Source organism: Artibeus jamaicensis, unplaced genomic scaffold, assembly GCF_021234435.1.
Source record: "Artibeus jamaicensis isolate MK-2021 breed Jamaican fruit bat unplaced genomic scaffold, CSHL_Jam_final contig_851, whole genome shotgun sequence".
NCBI classification, from domain to species: Eukaryota; Metazoa; Chordata; class Mammalia; order Chiroptera; family Phyllostomidae; genus Artibeus; species Artibeus jamaicensis.
The window spans coordinates 10,612,975-10,633,687 of NW_026521986.1; the positions used below are offsets into that span (position 1 = coordinate 10,612,975).

At 40.0% G+C, this 20,713-nt stretch overlaps 1 pseudogene; it reads right to left on the minus strand.

Moving 5' to 3' along the window:
* Window positions 1-5,953: 5,953 nt before the first annotated feature.
* Window positions 5,954-12,734, minus strand: LOC119035510 (disintegrin and metalloproteinase domain-containing protein 20-like; annotated as a pseudogene).
* Between the last annotated feature and the right edge of the window lie 7,979 nt (window positions 12,735-20,713).

Below are 20,713 nucleotides of genomic sequence, written 5' to 3' on the forward strand. Positions count from 1 at the left end.
GAAAATGCCTCTAATTTAATATCCTATGCATCATAACATTTTAGTTTATTTACATGCCTGAAACTGAGCACATTTCTGACAGTTTACAGAAAAATGAAGACCTTCCTTTTCACCAATATTTGAAAACTGCCAATATTTTTCTTGATTTGAAATCAAGAAAAGGTAATTTCTAACATTTTCCTAGCTACTGTTTATTGTGTAAGCAGCCAATAAAGCTCCAGTTTCACTGAGATGGCCCTCTTTGTGTCTCCTGAGTGCATGTATGATTCGCAGGAAAGCTAAGTGACAGACATGTAAAGACCCAGGGGTGAGTTCTGCCTCTCAATTTATTCCCAAAGTAATTTCTCAAAGGTGCAAAGGATATATTTCTTGTTGTCCTCTAGTGGATACCATTTATCAGCAGCTGGGTGCTTATGTGATTTTTGACTGGGACTGAAATTTGAAATCATGGAAATATTTTCCCAATGATAAACATAGAACAAGTCAAGACTGCAAATTCATACCATCAATGAACTCTGGTCAATGAATGTCCAGAGTAGTGCAGTGGGACATCCCATCAGTGCCCAGAAGATGGATGTGTGCAGGATGGGGTTCCCTGTAGTGACACCAACTGTTATCAAAAGAGATGTAATAAAGTTGGGGAAATTGCTTAAATTTTCTAACATTTTCCTCCAAAATCTGAAAAGAAAGATGATAATACTGCTTGTCCCACCCAAACTCTTGGGTTTATTTGGTAACCCAAAATGAGAAATTCTGGTTAAGGCATAAACAAATTATTGTTTGTTTATTTAAAATTTCTGCCCTATTCCCTCTGTGTTTTCTAGTCAAGTTTATATACTCTAATTCTTTGTTTTAATTTGGTGGTTTGGGTATTTTCTTTGAATACCAGAATATACTGTCTATGAGGGCAGGGTTGTTTTTATCTGTTTTGCACAGTTTTATCCAAACATGTAGAACATGGTATAATAAACAAAATCTGAAAGAAATAATTAACATAAACAGATTATTAATTGTATGAAATTAATTAGGAAAAGTAAAAATAAACCTTTATCCTATTTTTAAAGCCACTGAAGCTCCTGCTCAACATTGGAGACTGAATGTTTGAAATAGTGTGCATTTATAGCACTCCCTTTGGTTCTTATCCTTCACCAGCCTCTTTGTCTCCAATCTGCCTCCTCCTCAGTCCATTCTCAGTGTTTTTGGAACTCTGTTTCTTAGAAATATATATCTAATTAGGTACCCTCTATATATGGTCCAGATAACTTCTAAATGACACTCTATAAATTGAGTCAAATAACCTTTTTTATATCCTTATCCATTATGTTTTGAACACTGTATATCCTCTATTATCTGTTTTGAATACACTTGGCTGTGTCGTGTCCACACATCTGTACATGTGATTCTCATTCCCAAAATGCTGCTTACCACCCTCCCCCCACCCCCATTCATGCCCTGAAAAACTCCAATTTTTTTCTCAATAAAGGTTAAACACCATACTTTTGGAAAGAGATTTCCTTGTGAAGTGTTACATGTTATACTTGTGTGCTGTCATTTTGTGGTCATCCCTTTGATATATTCAAGGAATACACGAAGAGAAAATCTAACAATGTACCAGCCCATGACAGCAAGAAGAAAAGGGCCTCTAGTGGAGCCACAGAAACAGGGAAGCATGAGCCATGAATACAATCTGATTACACCTGGAGAAAGATCAACGTGTTTTAAGTGTATTGGTCAGTCTGGAGACAAAAGGCAGCTGTTCCAATTTACTGATTGTCTTTTGAAGTTGGTTTTTTGTGTGAAAAGAAAAAACTTAAATTTCATTACAGTCAAATTGATCAATCTAATATTCTTTTATATTTACTGGGTTTTATATTTTTATGTTTCTTATAATTTTGTAGAATTAACATCCTATTACCAACTATCTTATCTGAGTACTCCAAAACCAGATGCTAAGACCAAGATTTAGGTGGGGTTAGTTTATCTGGAAGCACATAAAAGAGTATATTAATGAGCAAGTTTCCACTGTGGGCTACTGGGGCTCTCCCCCGGAGGTTCGATAAGAAGTCATGTGAAATACACCTTGGAATCTTCCTCCATGGTGCAGGAGAAAGCTGTCAGGAAAAGAAGTGAGATACAACACTTAAAGTAGGAAACTGTCAGAGAATGGAACTTGTCTACCAGAGCTGCCACTGAACTCAGGTGGGATAAGGGGATATAGGGTGGGATATCGGCAACCACTGTATCCAGGTTCCCAAGAAAATGGACGCTAAGGCAACAATTAAATGCAAATGCATCTTCTGTTGTACTGGTGACCAATCCTACATATACTAATGCCTTTCTACTTTACAGGAGTGTGCTTGGCACATTCACAGAATAGGCTGGAAGAAAGAGAAAGTTAATACATCTGGAAGCAATTGTTCACCAATGAGAGATGTTTTGTGAATACATCTCACAGTTTCCCCAGTTCTCATGGGACAACTGTGAGGTGTCTGACAGTGTCTCTCAGGCCATGGTACAATTGTTTCCTGGTTGCTCACATGGTCCTCACTCATTTAATGTATGCTTGAATTGTTTTTAACCCTTTCCTGTCACAGTTTCCCACTCCTTCACCATGCAGTCACATTTTAGGTTATATCCCAAATAAACTGCTCACACTTAAATACTAATCTCAGGGCCTGAGGGTCAGGGACAGTTGATACCAGAAGTGAGCCTTAACAGGAAGATCCATAGGATATGAGACTCTAGGACCATAGTTGTCAGAAGGCCACTAGGGCTCAGTTGTAGCCAGTGGATTTGTGACAACTGGTATGCTGCAACATCAGAAACTAAGATTCTCCCTTGTGGTTAAGATGAGGTACAGCTGGAAGTGGTCACCTGACACATCATAGCTCTCACGCTTGAATTAGAATTATGAGAATTACAAAGTTAGTTAACTGGTAAAGCCATGAAGAAAGAAAATGACATACTGGGGTCAAATAACTCAGGCAAAGTCCTGAGAAAGTCCTAAGACCTCTATAACAAAGTATGAAGAGAATCTCATCCTATAAACTGTGTTGAAAGTAATACCCAAGATTTTCCATAAACATGCAGATTTATAAAGGTTACTGAATTGCCCACTGTCATGGGCAATAAGACAAGAATGACAAACTCTGGGCCCTGACCTAAACAGATCTGAGGCCATGTCTAATAGATGTTGGTTCTCCTAGGAATGATATAGGAGCGCAGGCAATGAGGGCTTTTATTGCCTTATAAAAAACAACCAAGAGCTCTGATATGTTTCCTATGTAAAAATTAGAAATTCTATTAGAGAAGAAATGCTATCCTGAGATTTAGGATGAAAACATTTAAATGGGTGCATTTGAAAATTTGAATCCCGAGATTCTCATGAATACCCTCACCAGCAGAACTCACTCCTTACCCTTTGCTAGAAGAGAACAACCTTTCACTGCCTGGAGGTCATGTTTCACCAAAGATTTTGCTGATCTTCCTAAATATCTCTTCTTAATTTTCATTCATTGCTTCTAGACCAATAGCTAGGGTCAGTACAGTTCTTAGTATGAAAGGAACTGGATCACTGATCAAAAGAGCTTTGGGAGCTAGCTACTATATGCCATCAGGAGCCAGGGATATGTGGAATAGATCTTGAGGATACTGTTTTAGGAGAAGCAGAATATTATAAGATTATACAAGGAACAGCTTTGTGCAATGGGGAAAGCTCAGGATTTAACATTCTTGCAAAGACGCCCAGAGCTTATACACATGATGCCAGAATTACTACATCTTTGAGGCTTCAAAATGTTGGTGGACCACAATAATTGAGGCAGACATGCTAGAACTACCTTGGCAGAGAAGTGAATTTAGGGGGTCAGAATATTCAGGGAAGAAGGGAGGATTTCTACACAAGGCCAGAGAAATCACCACGGACCCTGTTTCTCTGCAGGTCCTAGAGGAATGTCTTCACTCAAGCAGTAAAAAATGCACCAGTCAGTCAGAGGAAAGCAGTCATCATTGGGACCTCAATGGTGTCTGTCTCTGTAGGCCATGGTCAATGACAAGACAGGGTGCTGTAGAACTGGGCTCCCTAGTGTCAGCAAAGGCAATAAGATTCCAAAATACTAGCAAAAAGTGGTGACCCTTAACTATTAGAAACAAGGTAGGTATAATTACTGTCATGGGCAATAAGACAAGAATGACAAACTCTGGGCCCTGACCTAAGCAGATCTGAGGCCATGTCTAATAGATGTTGGTTCTCCTAGGAATGATATAGGAGCGCAGGCAATGAGGGCTTTTATTGCCTTATAAAAAACAACCAAGAAAGATCAAAAGCCGATGATTGGCAAACTGATGCTAACTTCTGCAATGAGCATCTATTGTCCATTTTCAAATCCTGAATCAGATCAATCATGGACTCATTACCATATTGAAGAAAACCCAGATACTTTTCAGAAAATACCCTGCAGTGTCACCACAAATATATAAAATATTCCCCTAATTTTTTTCCAAACAGAACCTGGTTTCCCAAAGAAACTTTTTCCCCAAATGGCTACACGTGGTTCAGTGTAACTACACAATGGGAGAAGGGGGAATTCTTAGGTCTTTTGAAGAATATCAGATGCAAGGTCTGACCCAATATAGATACCACAGAATCCAAAATGCTTCATGAAGAAGACCACATTAATATAAAAAAAAATCCAGCCCTGGCTGGTATAGCTCAGTGGATTGAGCGTGGGCTGCGAATCAAAGGGTTGCTGGTTTGATTCCCAGCCTAGGGCACATGCCTGGGTTCCGGGCCTGGTCCCCAGTGGGGGGCCTCTGAGAAGCAACCATACATTGATGTTTCTCTCCCTGTCTTTCTCCTTCCCATCCCCTCTCTCTAAAAATAAATAAAATCTTTAAAAAATAAAATAAAATAAAATAATATCCAGATTCAAAGGCATCTCCCAGGAGGTCCAATAAGTCCATGAACCCACTCTATGGCAATTTCCCCAGCTCCTGAGTAAACAAACTCAGATGATGGGTTCCCCATAATGCTTCTTTGACCTGTGAAGTAAGAGTTATGGTAGCAAAGACCAAGTGAGACACCCTAAAAATGTCCCCCATGCCCACCTATCTCCATAGTAAAAAAGAAATACTAATACATAGTGAGTGAAACAGCAGAGATTATTGCCACCACTTAATGGTTGCAGAGTGGTGATCCACATGATATTCCCATTTAATTCAATAGTATTTCTGCAGCAAAGATTAAATGGGTCTTTTCGAATGATGGTAAATTACCATAAACTTATGCAAGTAGAAGCCCTAAGTCATGGATACTGTTTTGGGTGTAGTAACTACACTAGAAGAGAGCATCAAGAAAACATAACAGTCCTGGCTGGTGTGGCTCAGTGGATTGAGCGCCAGCCTGCAAAACAAAGGGTCACCAGTTCAACTCCAAGTCAGGGCACATGCCTGAGTTGTGGGCCAGGTCCCCAGTAGGGGGCGCGTGATAGGCAATCACACATTGATGTTTCTCTCCCACTCTTTCTCCCTCCATTTCCCTCTCTAAAAATAAATAAATAAATCTTTAAAAAGAAAGAAAACATAACAATCCTAGCTGTATAGGCACATAGGAATATAGAAAACTGATCAAGAACAAAATTAAGAAAACACAAACTGTCAGTATCAGTAAGGAAGGAATAAGGAGACACAATTAGAGTTTGTATAAATATGAAAAAGAAAATGAAAGACATTATGAACAACTTCATACCAATAAATTTGAGAATAAGAGAAATGCCTTGAAAAACATAATTCACCAAAACTGACACAAGAAAAAAAACTGAGTAGATTTTCCTCTACTAAAGAGATTGATTAAGTATAAAATCATAGATTCATATATTTCTGAGAAAACAAAGTATTAGATTGTCAGGAAACAGAGGTCTTACCCTCATTAAACTAGATAACTTCAAGGAAACAATCATGTGGGACAGGCAGTGTAGGCAAGGTCCAGAACCACCAACACCTAGAATTCATATAAAACACAGATATGAAGGCCCTGCCATTATAGCCCAAAGTGAGAAAAACCTGACAAGGTTTTCTCAGGCCTACAAGGTAATTCTGTTTCTCTGTCTACAAAACTGACTACATCACTGAACACTTTCTTTTCCAGGTGTTCATCCCTAATAAGTATCTTGTACCCTAAACTCCAATTTGGTGTCTGCTTCTGAAGAACTCAAACTATCACAATGATGTAATTGCTGAAAATACCTAGCAGCCCTAGGACCAAGGACATAAAGAAAAGGAGTTGAACTTATTAGAGTATTGATAATTAAAGGAGATCCTCTGCAAATAGCTAACTGCCACATCTGCTTCTGTTCAACGCTTGCTTGCTTGTATCTATATAAGGACTTAGCTGTAAGCGCTTGGCGCGACTCTCGTCTGCAGCCCTCTGGGCACCGTGTCTCAGGACACTCCGAGAGTTTACCCTTGCGCAGGTTAAGCTTGGCCAATAAAATAAGATCAAAACCCTGAAAGGTCTTCGAAAGTTATTCTCGAATCTGATGGATATAGCAAGACCACATGCTAGGACACAAAACAAGCCTAAATAAAGTTAAGAAGGTTGACATCATAACAAGCATCTTCTCTGACTATAATGCTATGTAATTAGAAATCAATCACAAGAACACTGAAAAATATAAAGACATGGAAGCTAAATAACATGTTATTAAACAATGAAAGGGTCAACAACAAGATCAAGAAAAAAAATCAAAAGATACCTTGAAACAAATGAAAATGAGGATACAACTATTGAAAATCTGTGGGGCACTGGGAAAGCCATCCTATGAGGAAAATTACGGGACTATCTAAAAAAGAAAGAAGAAAGAAAGAAAGAGAGAGAGAGAGAGAGAGAGAAAGAGAGGAAGGAAGGAAGGAAGGAAGGAAGGAAGGAAGGAAGGAAGGAAGGAAGGAAGGAAGGAAGGAAGGAAGGAAGGAAGGAAGGAAGGAAGGGCTCAATAAATAGTCAAACTTCACACTTAAAGGAAGTTGTAAGAGAACAAAAAAACAAAGCCCATAGTGAGTAGAAGAAAAGAAATAATAAAGATCAGAGCAGAAATAAATGAAATACAGTCTAAAAAAGTGATACAAAGATCAGTAAGTTCAAGCGTTTGTTCTTTGAAAAGGTAAACAAGTTTAACAAACCTTTAACCAGATTCATCAAGGAAATAAAGGACCCAAATAAATAAAATCAGAAATAAAAAGAAGATAATTAACTGACACCAAAGAAATTGTAAGAAAATATTATGAACAACTTCGTGCCAACAACCTGGACAACCTGGACTAAATGGATGAATACCTAGAAACATATAATCTTCCAAAACTTAATCAGGAAGTATCAGAGAACCTGAAAGACAGATTACACCTAGTGAAATTGAAGCAGTAATAAAAAATTCTCAAATAATAAAATCCCGGAACCAGATGGCTTCCCAGGTGAATTCTACCAAACATTCCAATAACTAACACCTCTCCTCAAACTATTTCATGAAATTCAAGAGGAGGGACAGCTCCCAAACTCATTTTATGAGGTCAGCAATATCCTAATTCCAAAACCAGATAAAGACACTACAAAGAAAGAAAGAAAATTATAGGCTAATATCCCTAATGAACATAGATGCTAAAATCTTAACAAAATATTAGCAAACCCAATACAGCAATACATAAAAAAGATCCTACACCATGATCAAGTGGGATTTATTCTGGAAATGCAAGGTTGGTACAACATTTGCAAATCAATATGATTCATCACATAAACAAGTTGAAGGATAAAAGCCACATGATTATATCAATAGATGCAGGAAAAGCTTTTGATAAAATCCAGCACACTTTTATGAATAAAACTCAGCAAAGTGGGATTAGAGGGAACATACCTAAACATAATAAAATCTATATTTGACACACTCACTGCCTCCATCATACTCAACAAAAAAATGTACAATTGTTCCCCTGATGATCAGGAACAAGATAGGAATGTCTGCTCTCACCTTTTTTAAAAGTATATTTTATTGATTATGCTATTACATTTTCCCCAATTTTCCCCCCTTTAGCCCTCCTCTGTCTTGCAGCCCCAACCCTTCAGCATTCCCCACTTAGTTCATGTGCAGGGGTTGTACATATAAATTCTTTGACTTCTCCATTTCCTATACCATTCCCAACCTCTTCCCATCTATTTTATGCCTACCAATTATATTTATTCCCTGTACTTTCCCCCCTCCCATTCTTCCCTTCCTCCTCCCCACTGAAAAATCTCCATGTGATATCCATTTCCCTGATTCTGTTCCTACTCTAGTTGTTTGCTTAGTTTTTGTTCTCATTTTTTTTTAGGTTCAGTTGTTGATAGTTGTGAGTTTGTTGTCATTTAACTGTTCATAGTTTTTTTATCTTCTTCTATTCCTTAGATAAGTAAGTCCCTTTAACATTTCATATAAGGGTTTCATGATGATGAACTCCCTTAACTTGACCTTCACTGGGAAGCACTTCATCTGCCCATCCATTCTAAATGATAGCTTTGCTGGATAGAGTAATCTTGAGTGTAGGTCCTCACCTTTCATGACTTCGAATACTTTTTTCCAGCTCCTTCTTGCCCATAAGTTTTCTTTTGAGAAATCAGCTGAAAGTCTTATGGGCAGTCCTTTGTAGGTAACTCTCTCCTTTCTTCTTGTTGCTTTTAAGATTCTCTCTTTATCTTTAATCTTGGATAACTTAAAGATGATGTGCCTTGGTGTGTTCCTCTTTGTGTCCAATTTCTTTGGGACTCTCTGGGTTTCCTGTACTTCCTGGAAGTCTATTTCCTTTGCCAGATAGAGGAAGTTGTCCTTCATTATTTGTTCGAATAAGCTTTCAAGTTCTTACTCTTGTTCTTCTCCTGGCATCTCTATAATTCTAATGTTAGAGTGTTTAAAGCTGGCTCTGAGTTTTGAAAGCCTCTCCTTATTTTTCTGAATTCTTGTTTCTTCATTTTGTTCCAAACAATTGATTTGAGTCCTCGTTTCCTTCCCTTCACTGTTGGTTCTCTGAATATTTTGCTTTATTTCACTTTGGGTAGCCTTCATTTTGTGACTATGCTCAATCAGTTCTGTGAGCATCCTGATTACCAGTGTTTTGAACTCTGCATCAGATAGGGTGACTACCTCCTCACCACTTAGCTGTTTTTCTGAAGCTTTGATCTGTTTTTTTCATTTCGGCCATATTTCTTTGTCTTGGTGCACCTGTTATGTTGTAAGGGTGAGGGCCTTCCACCTGGGGAAGGCAACCCTCTTTGCTGCATTGTGGTACTGTCTGTGGGAGAGAGGTCAGAAAGGGAACAAAGTGGCTGGCGTGCTCCACTCTAGCCCCACTTTCCAAGAACTCCTGTGTGAGACTGGGAGTCTCTCCCACCATGGGAACCCTTGCAATAGTTTACAGTTAGCTTGAGTCTTTAGTTTCCCATTCAGCCAGTCCCACCTTGCCTGGAAAGTCTGCCACCACCTTGCCACAAATCCTCTCGCTTTCACCTCTCTTATTCCGTGCAGTACTGGAAGTTCTAGAGACAGCAATCAGACAAGAAGAAGAAATAAAAGACATCCAAATTGGAGAGGAAGAAGTAAAATTGTCATTATTTGCAGATGACATGATACTGTACATAGAGAACCTCACAGATTCCACCAAAAAAACCTGCTAGAACTGCTAGATGAATTCAGTGAAGTAGCAGGTTACAAAATTAATATCCAGGAATCAGTTGCATTTTTATGTGCCAATAATGAACTAACAGGAAGAGAAATTAAGAAAACAATCCCAACCCTGGCTGTTGTGGCTCAGTGGATTGAGTGCTGGCCTGTGAACCAAAGGGTTGCCACTTCAATTCCCAAGTGAGGACATTGCAGGCCAGGTCTCCAAATGGGGGCTTACAGGAGACAACCACACATTGATATTTCTCTCCTTCTCTTTCTTCCCTCTTCTCTGAAAATAAACACATAAAATCTTAAAAAACAAAAAAGTAAACAATTTCATTCACAAAGCTACCAAAAGAATAAAATACCTATAAATAAACCTAATGAAGGATGTAAAAGATATGTACTCAGAATATTATAAGACACTGAGAAAGAAATTGAAGACGATACAAATAAGTGGAAGCATATCATGTGTTCATGGATAGGAAGACTTAATGTCATGAAAATATCCATACTACCCAAAGCAATCTATAGATTCAATGCAATTCCTATCAAGACTCTGATGACATATTTCACCAAACTAGAAAAAACATTTCAAAAATTTATAGGCTAGCATGAAAGGCCCCACATACCAACAGCAATCCTAAGAAAGAAGAACAAACTTGGAAGAATCATGCTACCTAATGTGAAACTATAATATAAGGCCATAGTAATCCAAACAGCATGGTACTGGCATAAAAAGAGATCAACAGAACAGAATAGAGAACCCAGAAATAAACCCACACCTTTACAGTCAATTAATATTAAACAGAGGAAGCAAGCACACAAATGGGCTAAAGATAGTTTATTCAATACATGGTGTTGGGAAAACTGAACAGATGTGTGCAGAAAAATGAAACTAGACCACCTTCTTACACCAGACACAAGAATAAATTTGAAATGGATCAAAGACTTAAGTGTTAGACCCAAAACCATAAAACTCGTAGAAGAAAACATAGGCCACAAAATCTTGAACATTGCCCATTGCAATATTTTATCAACTATATCTCCCCAGGTAAGGGAAACAAAAGAAAAACTAAACAAATGGAACTACATCAAACTAAAAAGTTTTTGCACAGCAAAGGAAATCATCAACAAAATAAAAAGACAATCCACAGAACAACAGAACATATTTGCTAACACATCTGGTAAGGGATTAATAACCAAAATGTATAAAGAACTTATGAAACTCAACACCATAAAAACAAACAACCCAAATAAAAAAATGGGCAAAGTACCTGAATAGACAATACTCCAAAGAGGACATACAGATGGCCAATAGACTTGAAAATATGCTCAATATCACTAATCATCAGAGAAATGCAAATTAAAACCACAATGAGGTATCATCTCACACCTGTCAGAATGGCTGTCATCAACAAATCAATAAACAACAAGTGCTTTTGAGGATATGGAGAAAGGGGACCCCTTTTGCACTACTGGTGGGAATGCAGACTGGTGCAGCCACTGTGGAAAGCAGTATGTAGATACCTCAAAAAATCAAAAATGGGCCTGCTTTTTGACCCAGTTATCCCATTTCTGGGAACATATCCAAAGAACCCAAAATACTAATTTGAAAAAACATAAGCACCCCTATGATCATTGCAACAGTATTTACAATTGCCAGGATATGGAAGCAGTCCAAGTATCCATCTGTAGTGAGTGGATAAAACAACTCTAGGATATTTACATAATGGAATACTATGTGGCCATTAAAAAAAGTTTGCCTTTTGTGATAGTATGGATGGACCTGGAGAACATTATGCTAAGTGAAATAAGCCAGTCAGAGAAAGACAAACACCACAGTATTGCACTCGTATGTGGAATCTAATGAACAAATTGAATTAACAAGGAAAAAGGGGACAGACTCATAGATGGAGAGCAAGATGACAGCTAGTGTGGGTGGGAGGTTAGGTGGTGGAAGGATTAAGTAAGCAGGAAAAAGTGATTCATATATGTGGACAACAGTGTGGTAACTGCTGGGAGGAGGAGAGTATAAGGGGACTAAACGGTAATTAAAAATAATAAAATAAAGATTAAACGAAAAAACAAAACTAAAGATTTTTTTAATGAAACAGGAGCCTTAGTATTCCTCTTCTTCCTGTGTTAGCTCTTCCTTCTTTAGCTCTTCTTCCTTTTTTCTTCTTCCTTTTTTTCTTACAAAGCACAAGGAAGCAATATAAAAATAAAACACTCAAAGGACAGGTAACCCAACTTTGCCCATGGTCTTTGGTTCTTAGGAGGTGGGCCTCTATCATTACTACCTCCATTGCTCTTGTGCTTGGTGAAGGGAGGTGCTCACCCATGGTGGCAGTGGCAATGCTATTTATTATTGCAGACTTCCTTCATATGGCAGATCTCAGGCTGACAGTCTTGTGGCAGATAAACCAAACTGACACACTTCCAGTAGATACATATCTCTTCTGGACCATACATGGTGCCATCTTTCACTTGACCAATATCAGGGATGGACATCCCTACATGATAATCAGTGCCCCGGCAAGTGCTATCATTGAACTGAAACTGAAGTACTGTAGTATGTTATATCAGATTAGGAATTACTGACATATTCTCACACTGAACTCCCCCACAAAAGATATCTGAGCTATTGCATTTTAGGTATGCCGTCCCATTTAGACCACAGTGGCCAAAACGGTTTCCCTGGGAGTTGACTTCATAGCAATTCTGAGATGCACTCCTTGCACCTTCACCAAAGATCTCCCTGCACTGTTCGTCATGGTTATTACATCTCTTTTGATAGTAGTAGGTGTTGTCACTACAGGGAACCCCATCCTGCACATATCCATCTTCTGGGCACTGATGGGATGTCCCATTGCACCACTCTGGAAGGTCACATTCATTGACCCGATGTCCGCAGACTTCCCCTGATGGCATGAACTTGCAGTCTTTGCAACAAAGCCCCAAAACACAAGCAGCTCCAGACTTCAGAGTAAGGTATTGAGACAGGTCCATGGGCACTAACAGCTCAAGAAACTGCATGTGAGTCTACCAGCCTACATAAGAACTTTACATCACAGTGGAATTACACAACCCTCACATCCAGTGGAGTGTATTTCTCTTCTGTTAAGCCACATCTCATAGGTGGGGACTGTAATATCATCTGTCTAATTTACACAGCAGGTGTTCAAATGTGGCAGAACACCTAAGGGGCTTGATTTCATAAGTGAGGTCATTTATCAGTAGCATTCCTCAAAAGCCTCTAGAACAAGTACTAAGGACAGCCAGGAACTCAGGCACCCCCTCCACATAACCATGATAGTAGCAGTCATCAGGAACAAAAGGCTGCTCTTAGTGAAGGGCACGCTGGTCCATGTAGGTGAACACCAGGTGGTGTCTGAAAACTAAGAGCTTCTTGACCCTCATGTGTACAATATGTCTCTGGCCCCCAAACTACAGGCTATAGAAGAGCCAGTCTGGGACCTTAGCATCTCTACTCCTGATGGTCACCTTCAAGGGGTTCATGACTTTTCAGGAAAAAAAGTGCTGGAATAGCCTGGCCTGAGAGTGGCCAGAAATAGAGAAACGCCAAAGCACAGCAGAAGAAGAGTGACCTTGATGTGCACCAGGTCTCACCCACTGCCATCGTGAAGCCATCTGTGCAGGGCAGAAGGCAGGGCATATGGCATTGCTGGTACAGTCCCTCCCTCTAAGCTGCTCAGGGCACAGGGCTGGCCTTTATAGAGCTGTGTCTTTGAAGAGTTGGACCATCAGGGCTGCAGTGCTGAAAGTGAAAATACAAAGAGCCAAAAAATGGGGTGGGCAGGGTAGGGAGGGCAGGAGAGAGAAGCAAGTGAGGTACTTCCGCCAAGATGGAGGCATCGGTGGGGACATCGTGCTTCCTCACACAACCAAGTTTAGAGACAACTAAATAACAGCAACAGAAAACACAGCCAGAACACAGAAAATTCAACTTTTCGGAAGTCTGATAACAACAAATTCTTCAGCCTGACTGGTAAGAGGGGCGAAACCAGCAGCTGGCAGAGCAGGGTAGCACAGGAAAACTCGGTCAGACGAACTCAGGTGCGCAGAATCCAGGCACAGGGTTGGACCTGATGGGCAACTCAGCAAGCAATCTCGGGAAACAATGAGGGAGCAGGGCTGCGGGTTGATTGTGGTCGCACATTCATGTGTGGATAGGCAAGCGAGGGAGTGGGTGATTGGATGAGAGCCAGCAGCCCCAGCAGCAAACAGCTGCGGAGGGCGCCGCCATTTCCCTGCTCTAACCCCGCCTCCACATACAGCATCATAATCCAGCGACCTAAGTGGCCCTGCCCCAGTGAACAACCTAAGGCACTGCTCTTCACCCAGCTGCAAGAAACAGCAGTGGGGACCGCCATTTCCCCACTCTAACCCTGCCTCCACGTACAGAGTCAAAACCCAGTGACCTGGGAGTCCAAGGATCCGCTCCTCACACTTAACGGGCGCAAACAGACCAAAAATGGCTCAAGAAGATCTCAAAGCCCTAGAGCCTATAAATCTAAGCAATGAAGAAATAGCAAAACTCTCAGACACACAGTTTAAAACACTGGTCATCAGGATCCTCACAGAACTGGTTGATTATAGCCACAAATTAGACAAACATATGAAGGCGAAACTAATTGAAATGAATGGAATTGCACAGGAAACCAATAGCGATGAAAAGGAAACTGGGACTCAAATCAATGGAGTGGACCAGAAGAAAGCAAATAATGGCCAAACAGAAAAGAGTGAAGAAGAATTCAAAAAAATGAGGAGAGGCTTAGGAACCTCCAGGACATCTTTAAACACTCCAACATCTGAATTATAGGGGGAAAGGAACCGCCACCAGTGGAAAACTTATTTGAACAAATAATAAAGGAGAATTTCCCCAATCTGGCAAAGGAAATAGACTTCCAGGAAATCCAGGAAGCTCAGAGAGTCCCAAAGAAGTTGGACCCAAGAAGAAGCACACCAAGGCACATCATCATTACATTAGCCAAAATTAAAATGAAGGAGAGAATCCTAGAAGCAGCAAGCGCTAAGGGGACAGTCACCTACAAAGGAGTCCCCATCACAGTCAGCAGATTTCTCAAAAGAGACCTTACAGGCAAGAAGGGGCTGGAAAGAAGTATTCCAAGTCATGAAATCCAAAGACCTACAACCAAGATTGCTCTATTCAGCAAAACTTTCATTTAGAATGGAAGGACAGATAAAATGCTTCTCAGATAAGACCAAATTCAAGGAGTTCATCATCACCAAGCCCTTATTATATGAAATGTCAAAGAGGAAGGGTCATCAAAGAACATGTATAAGGGACCCATGGACAAATCCAAAGGGGTAGGATTGAGGGTGAAAGGTGGGGGTGGGTGGGGTGGAGGAGAGTGGTGGTGGTGGGGGGGGGGAAATGGAGACAACTGTACTTGAATAAAAAGCCCTTATCTAAGAAAAAGAAGTTAAAAAAACATGAACAGTGAAAGGACAACAAACTCACAGCTATTAACAACCACACCTAAAACAAAAGCAAACTTAAAGACAGCTAGATCAGGAGTGGAAACATAGAAATGAAAATCTCAAGGAGGGTTAGCAACAGGGGAGTGGGAGGAGGAGAAGGGGGGAGAAGGTACAGAAAATAAGTAGCATAGACAGTAGATAGGAAATAGATGGGGGGCAAGAATAGTATGGGAAATATAGAATCCAAAGAACTTGAGACACATGGTCATAAACTAAAGGGGGGTAATGGTGGGGATGGGGGGTATGGTGGAGGGGAATGAAGGGGGGAATAGAACAACTGTAACAGCATAATCAATAAAAAATAAATTAAAAAAAAAAGAAAGTGAGGTAAAAATGATTCTTTGATTGGGAAGGCTTGAATCAATAAAATGCCTGAGATTGCTCTTACATATATGTAAGGGGAGGGATGGGGATAAGGGTAGTTTTCCAGGAAAAAAGATGGAGGTTCATCATACGTGAATTATGGCTGAACCTGGATGTTGGATACATAAGAACCCATGGGATACTATTCTCTAAATATATAAAATTTTCTATATTAAAAGACTAACGTGTGCCCTGGCTGGTGTGGCTTAGTAGTCAAGTGCCAGCCTGAGAAGGTCACCAGTTTGATTCCCAGTAGGAGTGCGTGTGTGGGTTGCGGGCCAGTTCCCCAGTGCGGAGACATGCTAGAAACAATCAAACATTGATGTTTCTGTACCTCTGTTTCTCTCTCCCTTCCCCCCTCTCTAAAAATACATAAATAAAATCTTTTCTGAAAAATCCTAAACCAAAGCTTAGCAAATGAACTTCAATAAAAAGATATCATGAAAAAGTATAGTTTATTTCCAAAATATAAGACTGGTTAATGTTTGGTTGAAAAGGCCAGTGTAACTGATCACATTAGCAAAAGAAAAGAGAAAAATACAGTTATCTCAATAGATTCAAAAAGTTTAAAACATGTTTGAAAAAATTTAAAACTACCAGGCTTCCATTTTCTGCCATGGTGGAGTTATGAGCACCAAATATGCCCTTACTTCATAAGAACTAGAAGAGTAGAACAAATATATAAAGCAACTATTTTCAAACTTTGATAAAATGGGCAGTACAGAACTATAATCCCTGAGATTCATATGAAATCTCAAGAAATCCCAAATAGCCACAATAATCTTGATAGAAAAGAACAAAATTGGAGGCCTCATACTTCCTGGTTTCAAAACTTATGACAAAGGTACAGTAATCAAGAGTGTGGTATTGGCATAATCATGGACATATAGATCAATGAAAGAGTGCACCAAAATAAACTTGCACATACATAGTTAAATGATTTTTGACAAGAGTGCCATGACCATTCAATGGGGAAATGACTGTCTTTTCAACAAGTGGTACTGGGAAAACTCTATACTCACATATATAAAAGAATAAAGTTGGACTCTTACCTAACATCATATTAAAATATTAACTCAAAATGGATTAAAGACCTAAACAATAGAGCCTAGACTGTAAAATACCTAGAAGAAAACTGGGGAAACACTTAATAATGCTACATTTGGCAATGATTGCTTGGCTAGGACACCAAAATCACCAGCAACAAAACAAATATCAAAATTTAAAATTTTGTATTTCCAAGGATACGTATTATTAACAGAATGAAAAGCAACCCAAAGAAGATATTCATAAATCACATAGCTTTTAGAAAATTAATACCCAGAATATATAAAATACCCCAACTCAACAACAAAAAAAATCCTAATTTATAACTGTGCAAGGACTTGGAATATTTCTCCAAAGACACACAAATTTTCCCTATCATTTTATCATTTTTAATAAATAGTTTGTTTAAAAAGATACAAAGCCTTGACGTGTGTGGCTGAGTTAGTTGGGCATTGTCTTGTCTTGCAAAGCAAGTGGTCACCAGTTTGATTCCTGGTCAGGCCACATGCCTGGGTTGTCAGTTTGGTCCCAGGTTGGGATGCGTATGAGAGGTAACTGATCAGTGTTTCTCATATTGATGTTTCTCTCCCTCTTTTTCTCCCTCTGTTCCCCCTCTCTAAAAATAATAGAAATAAGAATCTTTAAAAATAAAATAAATTCCCAGCAACAGTGTACTGGGCTTCTCTTTTCTCTGCAACCTCGCCAACACTTGTTTCATTTGTTTATGATGGCCATTCTCACTGGTGTAATGTGTTATTTCATTGTGGTTTTAATTTGCATCTCTCTGATATCTAGTGTTGCTGAACATCCTTTCATATGTCTTTGGGCCCTCTGTGTGTCCTCCTCGGAGAAGTATCTGTTCAGGTCCTTTGTCCATTTTCTAATTGGATTGTTTCTCTTCCTGGAGTGGAGTCGTGTGAGTTCTTTATACATTTTGGAGATCAAACCCTTGTCCGAGTTATCATTAGCAAATATATTTTCCCATATGGTTGGTTCCCCTTTTCAGGCAATTCCACCACTGGGATTATTCCCTAAGAATCCTGAAACACCAGTTCAAAAAAATCTATACATTCCGGTGTTCATAACAGCACAATTTACAATAGCCAAGTGCTGGAAGCAACCTAAGTGCCCATCAGTAAATAAGTGGATCAAGAAATTATGGTACATTTACACAATGGAATACTATGCAGCAGAAAGGAGCTCCTACCCTCTGCGACAGCATGGATGGCATAGGATAGCATTACGCTAAGTGAAATAAGCCAGGCGGTGAAAGACAAATACCATGTGATCTCACCTAGAAGTGGAACCTAATCAACAAAACAAAGGAAGCAAAATATAACTAGAGATATAACAAACTGACAGTAACCAGAGGGGAGGGAGGAGGAGGATAATGGGGGAAAGAGGAAGGGTTATCAAAGAACATGTATAAGGGACCCATGGACAAATCCAAAGGGGTAGGATTGAGGGTGAAAGGTGGGGGTGGGTGGGGTGGAGGAGAGTGGTGGTGGTGGTGGGGAAATGGAGACAACTGTACTTGAATAAAAATAATAAAATAATAAATAAACCACTAATTATGTTATGGGAGAAACCTGGTTCTTCTTGCCAATGCTGTAAAATACTGCAGATCAACATATCAGCATGTAAGCAGGACTTAGTAATGATACGTTCTCATGGAAGAGAAAAGGCCCAGCTGAGATTGGGGAGAAAGGCAAGAGCATGGGTGACAAAAGCAGGGGGGGCAAGAGCATAAGGTCCTTCGTTCTGAGAATTTATGTAGTTGGTGGAACGAGGGTGAAGAAGTTACATATTGACTGACGGGTATGTGACTAACCAACCTTAGGTGTGTGTGAGGGTCTGTTAGCCCAAATCCTTATCTTGCTCCAGACTCTGTGCATCCTGTTGTAAAACAGATATGTGACAGGAAGCAGTTAATTAAAGTTGGGGCAGTTACCAGAAGTTATTTTTTTTAAGATTTTATTTTTATTTATATTTAGGGAGAGAGGAAGGGAAGGAAAGAAACATCAATGTGTGGTTGCCTCTTGTGTGCACCCAAGTGGGAACTAGGCCTGCAACCCAGGCATGTGCCCTGACTGGGGGGGACTGGGAATCAAACCAGCGACAGTTTGGTTTGCAGCCCTCACTCAATCCACTTGACCTACGCCAGCCAGGGCTTACCAGAAGTTATTTATGGGCTCTTTCTGTAAGCACTAGGGACTCCCTCCTAAAACAGATAGTGACCAGAGGCAGGCAATTAATCAAAGTTGTTGTATGGGCTTCTTCTTTAGGTACTGTGAACTCCCTCCCCTTTCCCCTTACAGGCCTTGGAACAAATAGTTTCAAGGCTTTCTTTACCAGGTGGTGGAAAACAATACATTGAATTTCAAGGACTGCCCTCCTCCGAGGCTATCATGGTGTTTTCTTGGGATGGAGGAACACCTGCCATTATCATCAGACCACGTTCAGGTCTGCTGAGTTAGTGGTTGAGACATGTCTCCTCCCTCCTTCCTGTCTTGGTTTACTACCTATCCCACCTAACAATTAGGTGTTATACTGTGACTTACAATATTGAGAGTAAATACATATTTGATCTTCAGCCCCTTCCTGGCACAGAGCTTTAAAAAAAACCCTTGGAATATCCTAAGGAGAGCCACAAAGTCATCTTCTGTGATGTTAATGATGCAACTAGGTCACTTACAGATGGGGGCTGGTCACGAGGGGAACCAACCACATGATTAGAGGGTTGGAACTTTCAGTGTCACCCCCAGGGAGGGAAAGGGGCTGAAGGTATAATCACCAAGAGTCAATGACTTAATTAGTCCTTTCTACAAAACGAAGCCTCCATAAAAACCCAGAAAGAAAGGGTTCAGAGCTTCCAGGCTGAACACACGGAGAGCACCTGGAGAATGGGGCATAGCGCACCCAGACAGGTCATAAGTTCTGTACCCCTGCCCACTTACCTTGCCCTATACACCTCTCCCATCTGGCTGTCCCAGAGTTACAACCTTTTAAGATAAACCAGTAATCAAGGAAGAAAAATGTTTCTTGGAGTTCTGTGAGCCACTCTAGCACATTAATCGAACTGGAAGGAGGTCCTAGGAACGTCCTGATTTTTGATAGTCAAAGCCCAGGCTGACAAACCTGGATTTGTAATTTGCATCAGAGGTGGGGGCAGTCTTGTAGACTGAGCCCCTAACACTGGGATCTGATGCTATCTTCAGGTGGCTGGTGACAGAGTGAGTTGTAGGACACCCAGCAGGTGTCGTCTCAGAGAATTGCTTGGTGATGTAGAAAAAAATACATATTGGAAACAGCATCAGAATTGTATTAGGTAAGTGCAAATCAAAACCATACCCATTATGAGAGTCATTAAAAAAAAACTGTTCCTTAGTGGCCCTTCCCCTAGTATCCCTCTCCCCGCTCCCCTCTGGGGGTAGGGTGGGAGGAGTGGTGGGGTGAAAATGAACCCAACTGTACTCCAACAATTAAAAACAAAAAGGACTTTAACCGAAACAATACAATTATATGGCTATAGACATTCAATAATCTGGTGTCCTTTGCTTGAAGATAAAAAATATTTGTAGGGATATGGCACCTATAACTAAATCTCAAAAAAATTATTCCTGAAGATAATGTTACCAAGGACAAATAAGCTGTTGCTCTTTGGATCTGATTTTAGAAAATTATTTTTTAAATCTGCAAACTATTTTTTTTTATTGATTATGCCATTACATTTGCTCTATTCCCCCCTCCCTTCCCCTCCACCCTGCATACCCCTCCCCCACCATCCCCCCCTTTAGTTCATGAACATGTGTCTCAAATTCTTTAGATTCTGTATTTCCCCTACTATTCTTACCCTCCCCCCTATCTATTTTCTATCTACTGTCTATACTACTTATTTTCTGTACCTTCTCCCCCCTTCCCCTCCTCCCACTCCCCTGTTGCTAACCCTCCCTGTGATCTTCATTTCTATGGTTCTGCTCCTGATCTAGCTATCCTCTTAGTTTGCTTTTGTTTTAGGTGTGGTTCTTAATAACTGTGAGTTTGCTGTCCTTTCACTGTTCATCTTTTTTATCTTCTTTTTCTTAGGTAAGTCC